The 12,766-nt window shown below is 40.8% G+C and overlaps 1 non-coding gene across 1 annotated transcript; it reads right to left on the bottom strand.

Annotated features, from left to right (window-relative positions):
- Window positions 1-384: 384 nt before the first annotated feature.
- LOC149184930 (5S ribosomal RNA) lies at window positions 385-503 on the bottom strand. The gene has a single exon (XR_016257845.1). It is a non-coding gene; the product is annotated as a 5S ribosomal RNA (ribosomal RNA).
- Window positions 504-12,766: the final 12,263 nt, after the last annotated feature.

Genomic DNA, 12,766 nt, shown 5'->3' with positions numbered 1-12,766 from the left:
GTTTATTGTATGATTTGCATTAGTATATTTGATTTACTTCTAATCCTGAATCATTTATGAATATGTATATTTGCCTTTGTATTGTGTCCTTCTCTTGTTGCATGTAGCTGCTCTCTTGTCACAGGTAGCTGTTCTCTTGTGATCTTGTGGGTGCAAAAGCGAGGAGGCAAGTAGCTGTGGACACACAAAGCGGAGAGGATTTAGATCGAGGGACAACCGAAAGATAACGGTAAGTCTACCAATCTCCTCTCTTTCATTTTCATAAAGGAAAGAAACTGAAGTAGCTGCATTCGTTTGTTGCTAAGGCACTATCACACCTTAGGAGGATAGGATCCTCCTGCATAGGCATTTTTCCCCACAACAAATTGGTGACTCCACTGGGGAAGGGTGCAACACTAGGACTTCCCGGGAGGTCACCCATCCCAGTACTACTCTAGCCCAAGCGCGCTTAACTGCGGAGTTCTGATGGGATCCGGTGCATTAACGCTGGAATGATCGCACCCCAATCCAACAGCAAGTCATCGATGGGAATCTTGATTACAACATCCTACTAGGAAGACCATGGATATATGCCATGGCAACTGTTGTGTCGACCTATTTTAGGAAGATTGCATTTCCCTTCCAAGAAGAAATTACAATCGTTGACCAACATACTTTTCTCAACAACAGTTCGCAAGTTACGGGAAGCATTCCAATGATCCATGGAAGGAATCATTCGCTCCAAAATATCGGAGTAGGTCTCCTAAAAGACCCTGCCTTAATGGGTACTTTTGCCCCACCGCCTCCGAGTGATCTGGCGGAAGTGGCCACAGTGGAATATGAAACCTTCTACATCTAATGGATTTGGACACCGAGGACGGTTCTTACCTTGTGTCAACCTCATTAAAAAATGAAACAAATCCCCTTTCTCAAAGGTAAACCTTCATTCCAACCACCGAGTTAAATGCAATGAAGCTGGGGGGCATGCACCTCGATTTGCATTATTATGCTGGGGGCATGCAAACTTATCACCGAGAAGTTTTAGCACATAGTTCATGCTCGTTAAAAAATAAACATAAGATTGAGCAGTGTTTTGGCGCATTCAAGCTCGTTAAAAAATGAACCCATCCCGGTAAATAACCATTAAGAATGTAACCTGATCAACCATAAAAGCCTTGGTTGTGTTTGTGTACCATCACCTCCACTTTTCATTTGGCCGATCGTTTACCTCCATATGATTGTTTACCCTTTTTGAGGAACAGCTGCGAAGAGTGATTTCACCTAGCCATCCTTGTGACACTGCCGTGATTGGAAAATTCCAACCTGTACCTGGAATTAGCTGCTAACCCTGTTCATCACTCGTTCCTCAAAAGACGAGTCTTCTTTAAGCTCTTTTCAACTGACTCGTAAAATATGAAAAGATTGCCGAGTTTTGGCCTTCCAGCTCGTTAAACGACCGGAAGAGCTATCCCTCCTCTAGATTTTAATCTTTTTGGACCCGAGGTATTATTGCACAAAAAGATCGAGCGCTTGTTTTGTTCGGCTCGTTAAAACTATCGAAAACTCATCCCTTCTATATTGTTTTATACTTTTTCGGACTTAAGGGATTAGATGACGAAAAAGGAATTTTGGAGTTAACTTTATGTACCTTTTCAGACTCTCTAAAAATGAAAAGGGCCGAGTTGTCCTTGTCGTTAGACTCGTTAAAATCACTAAATAGCGACAAACTTGTCTTTAGACGAGAACGAGTTTCCCTATCGCTAGGCTCGTTAAAACATAGCGATAGGCTTGCCCGAAGGGCAGGTTATAGAACAAGCATATGTTATCCTCCTCAAGCTTGACAAAAATAAAGAGGTACTGGTCAGCAATGATTGGGGAAAAATGGGGAAAAATCAAGAAGTCTTTGATGGTAGCAGGTCGCTCTTGAACATGACACCTTTCCTCCGTACAACATCGGGTTGGGTTGTTTCATTCACCGGTCACATCACCATGGTCTTTGCCACACCATCCATATTTGGGGTAATGCTACCGATCCATCGCATCAGTGTCGCCATATGTTCAAGAGAAGTCGTTCAGAAAGAGTCAACCAGGTCCCATCCACTGCCATACATTACCCTTCATCCATTCATGACCGCCACCCTGAATCATATATCACAGATTGTTTTCACCTCCACTAAAATCATTAGCTCCGTTCCGTGTCACTGATGTGGGATTCATTAAGGCCCTCCTTTGATGGATCGCTTCTTGTCGACATCAGCTCATTATCCAAGAAGTTGATCTAGGAACAACCCCTTCAGTACTTTGAAGCTTGCATGCCTCAATGGCAAGTTTCTCACTTCCGGCGATAGGTATACATCAATGACCTTCGACCAGAAGATTTCGCGTGGTGTTCAACGCCAAGTCCTTTATTCACACCACGTGAATTGTATTGCAGTACCTTGAGGGTCATTATCATTATCGGTGATTCCTCTCGCGCTTGTTAACGGTTTACATCATTGACTGGTAATCAAGCGATGTCTTTCCATGTTCGACTTCAGCGCAATTCTCACATGGATCAACTTGTACTTAGAGTGAAGATCGAACGAGTTTGAAGACCCCGGATCTAGTTTCATCCATCCGGGCTACGATACTATATTCAGGAAAATAAAGACATTTGTTATGTACATCATTGCAGCAGATGATCATCCTCCTCAAAGGATGATAGTTTCGCCAGAACTATCAGTCTACCATCAGACAATCGTCTGTTCTATGTACCAAAATGTATTTATAAAGCTGAGCATGGGAATGCCCGCCTCAGCTAGATCATGAAAGCAGAATGAATCATAATTTATTGTATTGTATCTTATTACAGGTCTCCTCCCAGCAAATGGATGAACTTCGGACTCCCCTGGATAAAGCATTTCACCCGATAAATGGCCTCATACTTTAGGGGGCAACTGTTATAGACATTTTTGTGCCTTGCATCACTGAGCATGAAATGTCAATAATTAAGGGATCTAAAGTCCCTAAACATGTTGTTCCTACCCCTAGAGGAACAAGGCCAGCAAACCACAGCAGTTTATAAAAGTTCTCCACCTGAAAACACTCAAAAACAAGCAATTTCTGGATCATGTCAACTGCTCCACTGAGCATCTGCGCTGAATGTCAAGTGCTCCACTCTATACCTGCGCTGAATGTCAACTGCAAAGAAGGCTACCTGCGCTGAGCGTAACTGGACAAGTGGCAGACTCATTTCTCAAGGTGTCAATGCCCAGGAAGCTTCCAAAATGACACTTGGATCAGGGAATTCGACTGGTGATGAGTAAGAGGTTCCAAATCTCCAAGTGGAAGCAAGAACCTCCAAGTGGATTCAAGAACTGAAGTGGGAGAGGACACTAGTCAGCTCCATGCCAGCCTCAAGCTGACTCATCCTTTCTCCAAAACTCCTATATATAGATCTCTCTCAGGAGGTCAGGGGAGGCTGGATTGTATTGCAAAGAATTGTTGTTGGATTGTGGTTGGATCATTGGGTGTTTATGCTTTTGAAAGGGGCTGAAGAAGGAATTCCTTGCTGCTAGGAAGGAGATGCTGGGTTGGAACCCTATGGGTTGTATCTCTTCCTGAACCCTGTTTATCAATCAATAAAGCTTCTTGGTTCTTTCCTATATGCTGGTGTTTATTGTATGATTTGCATTAGTATATTTGATTTACTTCTAATCCTGAATCATTTATGAATATGTATATTTGCCTTTGTATTGTGTCCTTCTCTTGTTGCATGTAGCTGCTCTCTTGTCACAGGTAGCTGTTCTCTTGTGATCTTGTGGGTGCAAAAGCGAGGAGGCAAGTAGCTGTGGACACACAAAGCAGAGAGGATTTAGATCGAGGGACAACCGAAAGATAACGGTAAGTCTACCAATCTCCTCTCTTTCATTTTCATAAAGGAAAGAAACTGAAGTAGCTGCATTCATTTGTTGCTAAGGCACTATCACGCCTTAGGAGGATAGGATTGTCCTGCATAGGCATTTTTCCCCACAACATATCCTTTCCTCAACTACTTGGAAAGCGCTTGGTTTGCGATTGCTTCTGCCTAAGATTCGAAATTTGTCAGGCTTCAATAAAGGAACCAGTCGACCGTTTGGGATCCTTCAAAATTTGTCTATAACTTTGAGAAGGAAAACCATTCAATTGAATGTGATGGTAGTCCAAGGGCCCACTAGATTACAATCTACTCCTTGGATGCGACTACATTTACAGCATGGGAGCTATTGTTTCCTCACTCTTTCAGGTGATGTGTTTCTCGTATGAAAGCAGAATGGTACAACTTGTTGACCAACTTTCATTCCCTAGTTTGAACAAAACTACTAGTCAAAGGCCATCCCTAAATGGTCTCTTTGCACAAGGAATGTCTCATCAACCTCTAGTCCGTCCACCTAATGACTGTGAGTGATTCAGTGAATGTGACGAAACCCAGGGGGCATGCACCCTGGTCTGCTTCAGCAGGTGAACCCAGGTAAAAGATAGGTTTCCTCGTAGGATATATGACCAGTCTGACACACCCGTCTGTTTAGGATATGGGATTAGTTTGGAAAAAGATTTCCTCGTCGAAGGTTATGTGATTGGAAGTGGATCCACACCATTCACCTTTGTCTATTTCGATGGATAGAGCCAAGGAAGTGTTTTGTCTACAACGTGGATGAAACAATCTTGCTTTAATGCAAGGACTTCCATATGGTAACCTAGAAACTCTACTTTTCTTTATACCTGGGGGCATGCAAACCTTTTTTACGCAAGTGAAAAGCGACCAGCGTAACTCTAACCCCGTAGTTTTTTACTAACTTCAACTGCTTAGGTTAGGTGATTGGTCTGATCAACCATTCACCTTTGTCAACGGCAAAGCAAAGGAAATGTTTTGTACGAAACTATCCTACCTAACCTCAGTAGTTCATTAACCCCTAGTGTAGTTAGTTCTGTAGTTGGTCGTTTCTAGCCTGCATACAAAAGGCTCATGAGCAATGTTTCACTTGGGGCAAGCTCACTAAAAAATGAACCTACTAATGAGAGACATCCTTAAATACAACTGGTGCGAGCAATGTTTCCGGAAAGTTCAAGCTCGTTAAAAAATAAACCTAGCACTAAGCATAGTTTCTAAAGATTTAGGCTCATTAAAAAATGAATCCACCTTTCGGTAAATAACCATTGTGATCGCATTACTATTAGCCTCTTAAGCCTTGTTCGTGTTCTTGCCATCACCTCCACTTTTTTAGCCGATCATACACCTCCACTTAATTGTTTACCCTTTTGAGGAACAACTATGACGAGTGATTTTGTTAGCCACCTTCTTTACACTGTCGTACTTGAAAAATTACAAACTTACCTGGAACCAGTTGCTACCTGAAAAAATCACTCGTTCCTAAAAAACGAGTCTCTTTTAAGCTCTTTTTAGACTCGTAAAATAGGAAAAGATTGCCAAGCTACTGGCCTTTCCAGCTCCCTCCTCTATATTTTAATCTTTTTGGACTTGAGGGATCATTACACAAAAAGATCAAGCGCTTGTCTTGTTTGGCTCGCTAAAACTATCGAAAAGTCATCCCTTTTGTATTATTTTATACTTTTTCGGACTTAAGGGATTATACTATGAAAAGGACTACTGGAGTTTCCTTTCCATCTATTTTAAAACTCTGTAAACATGAAAAGGACCGCGTTATCTTTGCCGTTAAACTCGTTAAAACAATAGCGACAAACTTCTCCACACGGACAAGAGCGAGTTTCACTGTCGCTAGGCTCGCTAAAACATAGTGATAGGTTTTCCCGAAGGGAAAATTATAGAAAAAGCATATGTTATCCTCCTCAAGCTTCACAAAATTAAAGAGGTACTAGTCAGCAATGAATGGGGAAAAAGGGAAGAAAACTTGAAGAACTTCATTGGTAGCAAGTCGCTCTTGAACATGACACTTTCACTCCATCACCATGATTGAGTTGGGTTGGGTTATTCCATTCACCGGTCATATCAACATTAGTCCTCTGTACCATCCATTTTGGGGTTAACACTACCAATCCATTTTAGTGTTACCGATATGTTCAAGAGAAGTCATTCAGAGAATTCACCAACCCAGCTTACACCTCATCCACTGCAATACCTTCACGCTCTATTTTTCATGACTGCCACCCTGAACCTTGTATCATCAGATCATTTTCACCTCCAAAAAATCATTTTCTCCGTTCCATGTCGTAGATGCGGGATTCATTAAGGCCCTCCTATGACGGGTCACTTCTTGTTGACATCAGCTCATTATCCAAGAAGTTGACTTAGGAACAGCCCTTTCAGTACTTTGAAGCTTGCATGCCTCAATGGCAAGTTTCTCACTTTCGGCGACAGGTTTACATCAATGGCCTTCAACCGAAATATTTTGCGTGGTGTTCGACATCGACTCATGTATTCACACCACGTGAATTGTACTGTAGTACCTTGAGGGTCATTATCATTATTGGTGATTCCTCTCACGCCTGTTAACAACTTTCATCATTGGCTGGTAATCAGGTGATTTCTTTCCATGTTTGACATCAGAACATCTTTCCACATGGATCGACTTGTACATCGAGCAAAGATTGAACGAGTTTGAAGACCCCAGATCTAGTTTCATCCATCCAGGCTGCGATATATTTAGGAAAATAAATACATCAAATGTACTCCATAGCTACACAGATAATCATCCAAGCTAAGGGATGATGGCTCTACCAGAATCATCATTTTGCCACATAGACAGTTGTCTATCCTATGTACATGAAAATGAATTTATAAAGTTGAGAATGGGAATGCCCACCTCAGCTAGATCATGAAAATATTATGAAGATAATGTATTGTATTGTATCTTATTACAGGTCACCTTCCAGTTCGAAAAACCTCGGATCCTCATGATAAAGCATTTCACCCGATATCAGAAGATTTACGACCTCATGCTTTAGGGGGAAACTGTTATAGACATATTTGGGCACCGCAAACCCAATCACATATGTCGATAAACCAAGGGCTCTTAAACCCCTAAAAGTGTTGTTTCATACCCTAAAGGATCAAGGTCAAGTGATTACATCATTTCCCAGAAGTTCTCCCTGAAAAACTACTCAGAACTGGTCAAAATTGGACCATACAGACTGCTCCATGCTGAGGGTGTGATGCATACTGAAAAGCCCTTCTGTAGGGTGTGATGAGCGAGAGTAGACAAATGGCAGAGGCAGTTTGCTAGGTGGAAACTCAGAGAATCTTCTAGAAACTGCTCATATGACACTTGCCTCTCTGAATTCACCCAGGAATGAGTAAGAGATCATGAAATCTCCAAGTGGAACCAAGAACTATCAGTGAAATGACACTAATCAAAATCCCAGAAGCTGACTCACCCCCCTGCAAATATCTATATACGGATTCCTCATCCTAGAGATCCAGAGGCTGGAATTTTGTAGTTTGTAAGGAAGTGTTGTTGGTTTCTCTGTAAAGAATTGTATTGTTGGGTGATCTAGCTTCTCATGAGTTGAAGAGGGCTTTCATGCTAGAAGGATGACACTGGATTAGACAACTGGGTTGTAATCCTCTCTTCTACTACTTCTATCAATAAAGCTATTTGAGTTTTCCTCCATATACTTGTATATTTCTGAATCTTGTATTTTTGTATGCATTTATATGGTTAATGTACATCTGATTCTACATTTTTTATGGTTATAGATCTCTATGCTTTGATGGTATTTTGCTGCTTTGACTCTACAGGTTTTCTTTGAAGCGGGACAAGTGAGAAAGGAGTGGCAGAGCTCTATTAGAGGAGAGAGGAAACAAGCAAGGAGCTAAGCGAAAGACTGAGGTTGGTGCTCTCTGCTTCTCTCTTATCTATCTCTCATAAAGGAAAACACAAGTTACTTTGAATTGTTTGTTTCTAAGATAGCTACTCGTCTTATTCGGACTAGCAGATCTGAGTAGACACTAGTTTTCCTGCAAACAAGCTCCATTCCTGTTTCATACCTTATAGGTAACTAAAAATGGGTTAAAAAGGAAGTGGCAAGGGTGCTAAAGTTATCAAATGAAGCTCAAGGAAATTCGACGTACCATTTCACTGCCGGACCAGTTAGTGTTCACTAAAAAAGGCGAAGCCTAATCGAATCATCATTGAGGGTGTTGGATGAACACCGCAGATGAAAGGTCATTACATGATTCGATGGATATTCACCCAGATTTCCATTGAATTTAGGAATATCTGATGGAATTTTATGAGGAATCACTGGCCACCAAGGGGCATAAGCAATTGGATCATTTGTCAAATGATTTAGATCTGGTAATTCTAAAGTTGCTACGAAAGGCAATTGTTGATTTAGGCTTGGCGAAGCATACCCAGGATAAGATGGGATTGCCTGAGCAGTGGGTCTTTGCGTACCAGCATAATGTATATGATGCTGATAACTTTGATAAGGTTGATGGGCATAGCCATTATAATATGATTGTTGGTAGCTGTTCTAAACATATGGTTGCCCATTACCTACAAAGCTTTGTTGCTCAGGTCCTCTGTAACTTTGCTGGAATTGGAGTTGTTGATATTGTACCAGCCATGGTCGTTGGACCGTTTGATGGTGTCCAATACTGGATGTTTGACCAAGATGAGGGGTGATAGTACCCATTTGAGACTGATTCACTTCAGTTAAGGAGCTAGTAATCTGTGGTTGTGATTGAGTCATGGAGACAAGAGGTTGTTGTACTACGACCTGAGAGACTTGAGGTTGACATACAACACACATCACTTGTACTTGTGACACCGTCACAATAGCCGGTGTAGTGGGAATGTTCGACACAGGTTGATTTGGTTGCATTGAATATAGAACTCTTGGTTGTTGAGGCAATATTGGTACCCAACCACTAGATGCAATTCTAGCTTGACTCGAATTTTGTTGTGAACTCTCATATGGTTGCTCTCCCAGAGGGAATAATGAAAAGGCATACTGCCCCCCATATGGCAAAAATCCAGTGTTCAAAGGGTAAATTGGTCTTTGGAGACTGGACTGCCCAAATTGATATTGATGTGAAGGATCAATTTGCTGAGTCTCAACATAAGAAATTCCAGATAAGATTCTGGATGAACAAATAGGAATAGACCATGCTGTCGAAACAGTCCCTGGGTGGACTCCATCTAGTGGTTGAGAACTAGTTGGGACAGATGGTATACCAACGAACATTGTCGGAGTAGCGGTAGGAGGTTCTGTTGTTGCTGTATCAGATGACATAGTCCTAGATGTCAATGGTTGTTCAAACATATTGAGTCTATCCAAAAGATTTCCTAGCGATTCGATAGGAACTTGCGATGAAGGGTGATAAAAAGAACTAACTTCTGTAGTAGAAGGATATAGGTGGATCCCAGTTCCAAAATGCAATGAGGTACTGGATGGAAGATCCTCCACAATCTCTTCTATAGCAATAAGTCAAGGTGGAAGAGGTAGACCATCAGGTCCGTAAAATATTTCTGGTGCCGAAGAAGGTATAGATTCTGTAGTGACAGATACTGGAGGGGTGACACCTTCCGAATCAGCCCTAGATGGAGCTGGTTCACGAATAGAAGTGTTTACCATTACACTAGGATTAGTTCTATTGTCCTCTTGTAACTGTGGAACTTCTTCTGTAGAGGCAGGGGTACCAAAAATAATTGGAGTAACTAGAGTCTCTACTGATGTTGAAACGTAAGTTTCAAATAAACCAGGAGATTTCGACCCAGTTAAACGAGATCGCTTGGCCCAGAATCATTTCGTTTCTGGAGTCAAAGACGGTTGACTCATTATTCTTTGTGAACGATGGGGTTTTTATTGACTTTCTTCCACGATTGCGGATTACTTGATCAACTCAAAATTAAAAGGGGAAAATGTTATTTAGAATTAAATGAATTTTATGATGCTTTGACACAACTTGCTTTTTCCATTTTTAAGAGTCGAGAAAAAGCTAAAGGTGATTCTAGTTGCTTTCAATTTTTAATGAGCCTGAAGTGACATGTGCTCAGATGGACCTTTTCTTTTAAGGAGTCGAAAAGGAACAAAAGTGACTACTCTAGAAATCTAGACAGATGGATTACCGAACCAATTGAAAAACTGCAATATACACCTCAGTGGTAAATTATAGAGAAATTACCGAGGACTTTACGTACGACAGTCAATCTTCCCAAATGCTGTGTTCATTTCATTTCGATTGACAGGGCGGCAGACACGACTTCCTAAGGATAAAGGATATCAGCCGATTGTGGTCTCCCAATATATACTCGATGGTACGTGGGAGCACAAGTCCGTACTGGCACTTGTCGTATCAAAGAGGAGGAATCACCCAACCTACGATGAAAATGATAGTTACAAGGCTTTACGACACCGGAATATGTCTCTAGCCTAGACTTCTAGATGTTGTGCATTAGGTTCCAAAGCATTTTTGTGTTCATTGAGGTTTATTTTATAGTTGATCTTTCTTAAGAAGTTTGCCTTTCAAGGTTCACCATGTGATGTAGATGTAAAATTCCTAAATATGCAATCTAAAATGATAAACAATCGTTTGTTTTCTTTTAGCAATGAAAATCCTAGCTATTAAGGAAAGAAGTGTAAGATTCTTTCAACAGAAAGCAGAGAGCACACACTAAATGCACTTTTCCTAAATCAATTTCCACATGCAGTCTAAATGCAAATGCACATGCATGTATTTGTTTTTTCATTTCCTTAATGTGAGAATGCCAAAAAGAAAACTAAGTACAGATTTGAACTACCTTTCTTCAAAGTGACACTTTAACAATTTCTTTTCAAAATGAAGGGAAGACTAAGACGACACTTTCAATTCCAAATGGAAAACTGTTTTCGAAACTTCAAAGAATTGACAATTCAAATCAAATACTTTTGAAAAAAGTACAATCGACTATCTAAAAGAGGAAGACTTTACGACACTCTTTTTCTTGACTGAAAATGACAGTTACGACAGTTTTGAATCAAAAGACAACAGTTCAATTAAGCTACTTTTTGCAAAGGAGGAATGTAAATGATGAAAAATACATTAAAAACATTTACAATTCCTTATCAATGGAGGCTGAAGAATGCGAAGGAAGAAGGCTTCAACAATGATGCACTAATCATAAGCAGCAAAACTACTGAATAGATCTGAAAACAATGAAGAAAAAAACCAATTTTTGGAGAGAGAAACAGTCTCATTCAATCATCGCACCTGTCCTTAAGGGAAATAGGGATGCATCTCACCTGCAGCACACAGTAGGTGCAATGCATCTAGGATGCCAATGAGAGATAGTGTGATGGTCCATGGACGAGATTGAGCTTGGTTTTCACCCACAGTTTGCAGCTAAGTTTAGTGATTTAGGGCAAGATTATGATGGACAGTAATCACAAAGTATAGAGGTATGATCTAATGAGGTTATTGAGCTACCACCAGGGCACTTAGGATGTTTGCAAGTCAGATGTTCAGTTCATAAACCAACCCAGAGATTGAGTGAAGCTGCATTGATCTACTTTGCAGTTGCATAGCAAAATTAGTTCAAAGGCTAGCTGGCTTAACTTCAGGCTCCGTCTGTAGTTTATAAAGTAAACAACAGTAACAAACAAACAAACTATTCACTCCCCAGCGGAGTCACCATTTTGTTTCCGGGAACACTAGTGTCTATTCAGATTTGCTAGTCCCACTAAGATGGGTAGCTATCTTAGAAACAAACAATTCAAAGTAACCTGTGTTTTCCTTTATGGGAGATAGATGAGAGAGAAGCAGAGAGCACCAACCTTAGTCTTTCACTTGGCTCCTTGCTTGTTTCCTCTCTCCTTTGATAGATCTTCGCCACTCCTTTCTCACTTTTCCTGCTTCAAAGAACACCTGTAAAGGCAAAGCAGCAAAATACCATCAAAACATAGAGGCGTATGAAACCATAAACAATGTAGAATCAGATGTACATTAACCATACAAATGCATACACAAATACAAGATTCAGAAATACACAAGTATATGGAAGAAAACTCAAATAACTTTATTGATAGAAGTATAAGAGAGAATTACAACCCAGCTGTCTAATCTAGTGCCATGCTCCCAGCATGAAAGCCCTCTTCACCTCATGAAAAGCTAGATCACCCAACAATACAATGCTTCACAAAGAAACCAACAACACTTCCTTACAAAATATAAAATTCCAGCCTCTGGATCTCTAGGATGAGGGATCCATATATAGATATTTGCAGGGGGTGAGTCAACTTCTGGGTTTTTTATTAGTTTCATTTCACTGATAGTTCTTGGTTCCACTTGGAGATTTCACGATCTCTTACTCATCCCTGGGCGACTTCAGAGAGGCAAGTGTCATATGAGTAGTTTCTAAAAGATTCTATGAGTTTCCACCTAGCAAACTGCCTTTGCCATTTGTCTACTCTCGCTCACCGCACCCTATAGAATGGATTTTCAATATGCATCGCACCCCCTGTGTGTAACAGGTGAGATGCATTGCACCCTCAGTGTGGAGCAGTCTATATTGTCCAATTTTGACCAGTTCTGAGTAGTTTTCTAGGGAGAACTTCTGGGAAATGATGTAATCAGTTGACCTTGATCCTTTATGGTATGAAGCAACACTTTTAGGGGTTTGAGAGCCCTTGGTTTATCGACATATGTGATTGGGGTTGCAGTGCCCAAATATGTCTATAACATGGGGGAAGCGCATCTTGCGAAAAACCACAAATGCGATGAATTACATGGCATATGTGTAATTATGACCCAAGAGAATGTTGTATTGAAAAGTAGCATCAATAACCTAAATGTCTACATGGACATTCT

The sequence above is a fragment of the Pinus tabuliformis genome, chromosome 3_2 (assembly GCF_031772625.1).
Source record: "Pinus tabuliformis cultivar Carrire ecotype Pingquan chromosome 3_2, CPIR1, whole genome shotgun sequence".
NCBI classification, from domain to species: domain Eukaryota; kingdom Viridiplantae; phylum Streptophyta; class Pinopsida; order Pinales; family Pinaceae; genus Pinus; species Pinus tabuliformis.
Note: the sequence above shows the minus strand (reverse complement) of the source record. Positions and strands in the feature narration are given on the sequence as shown.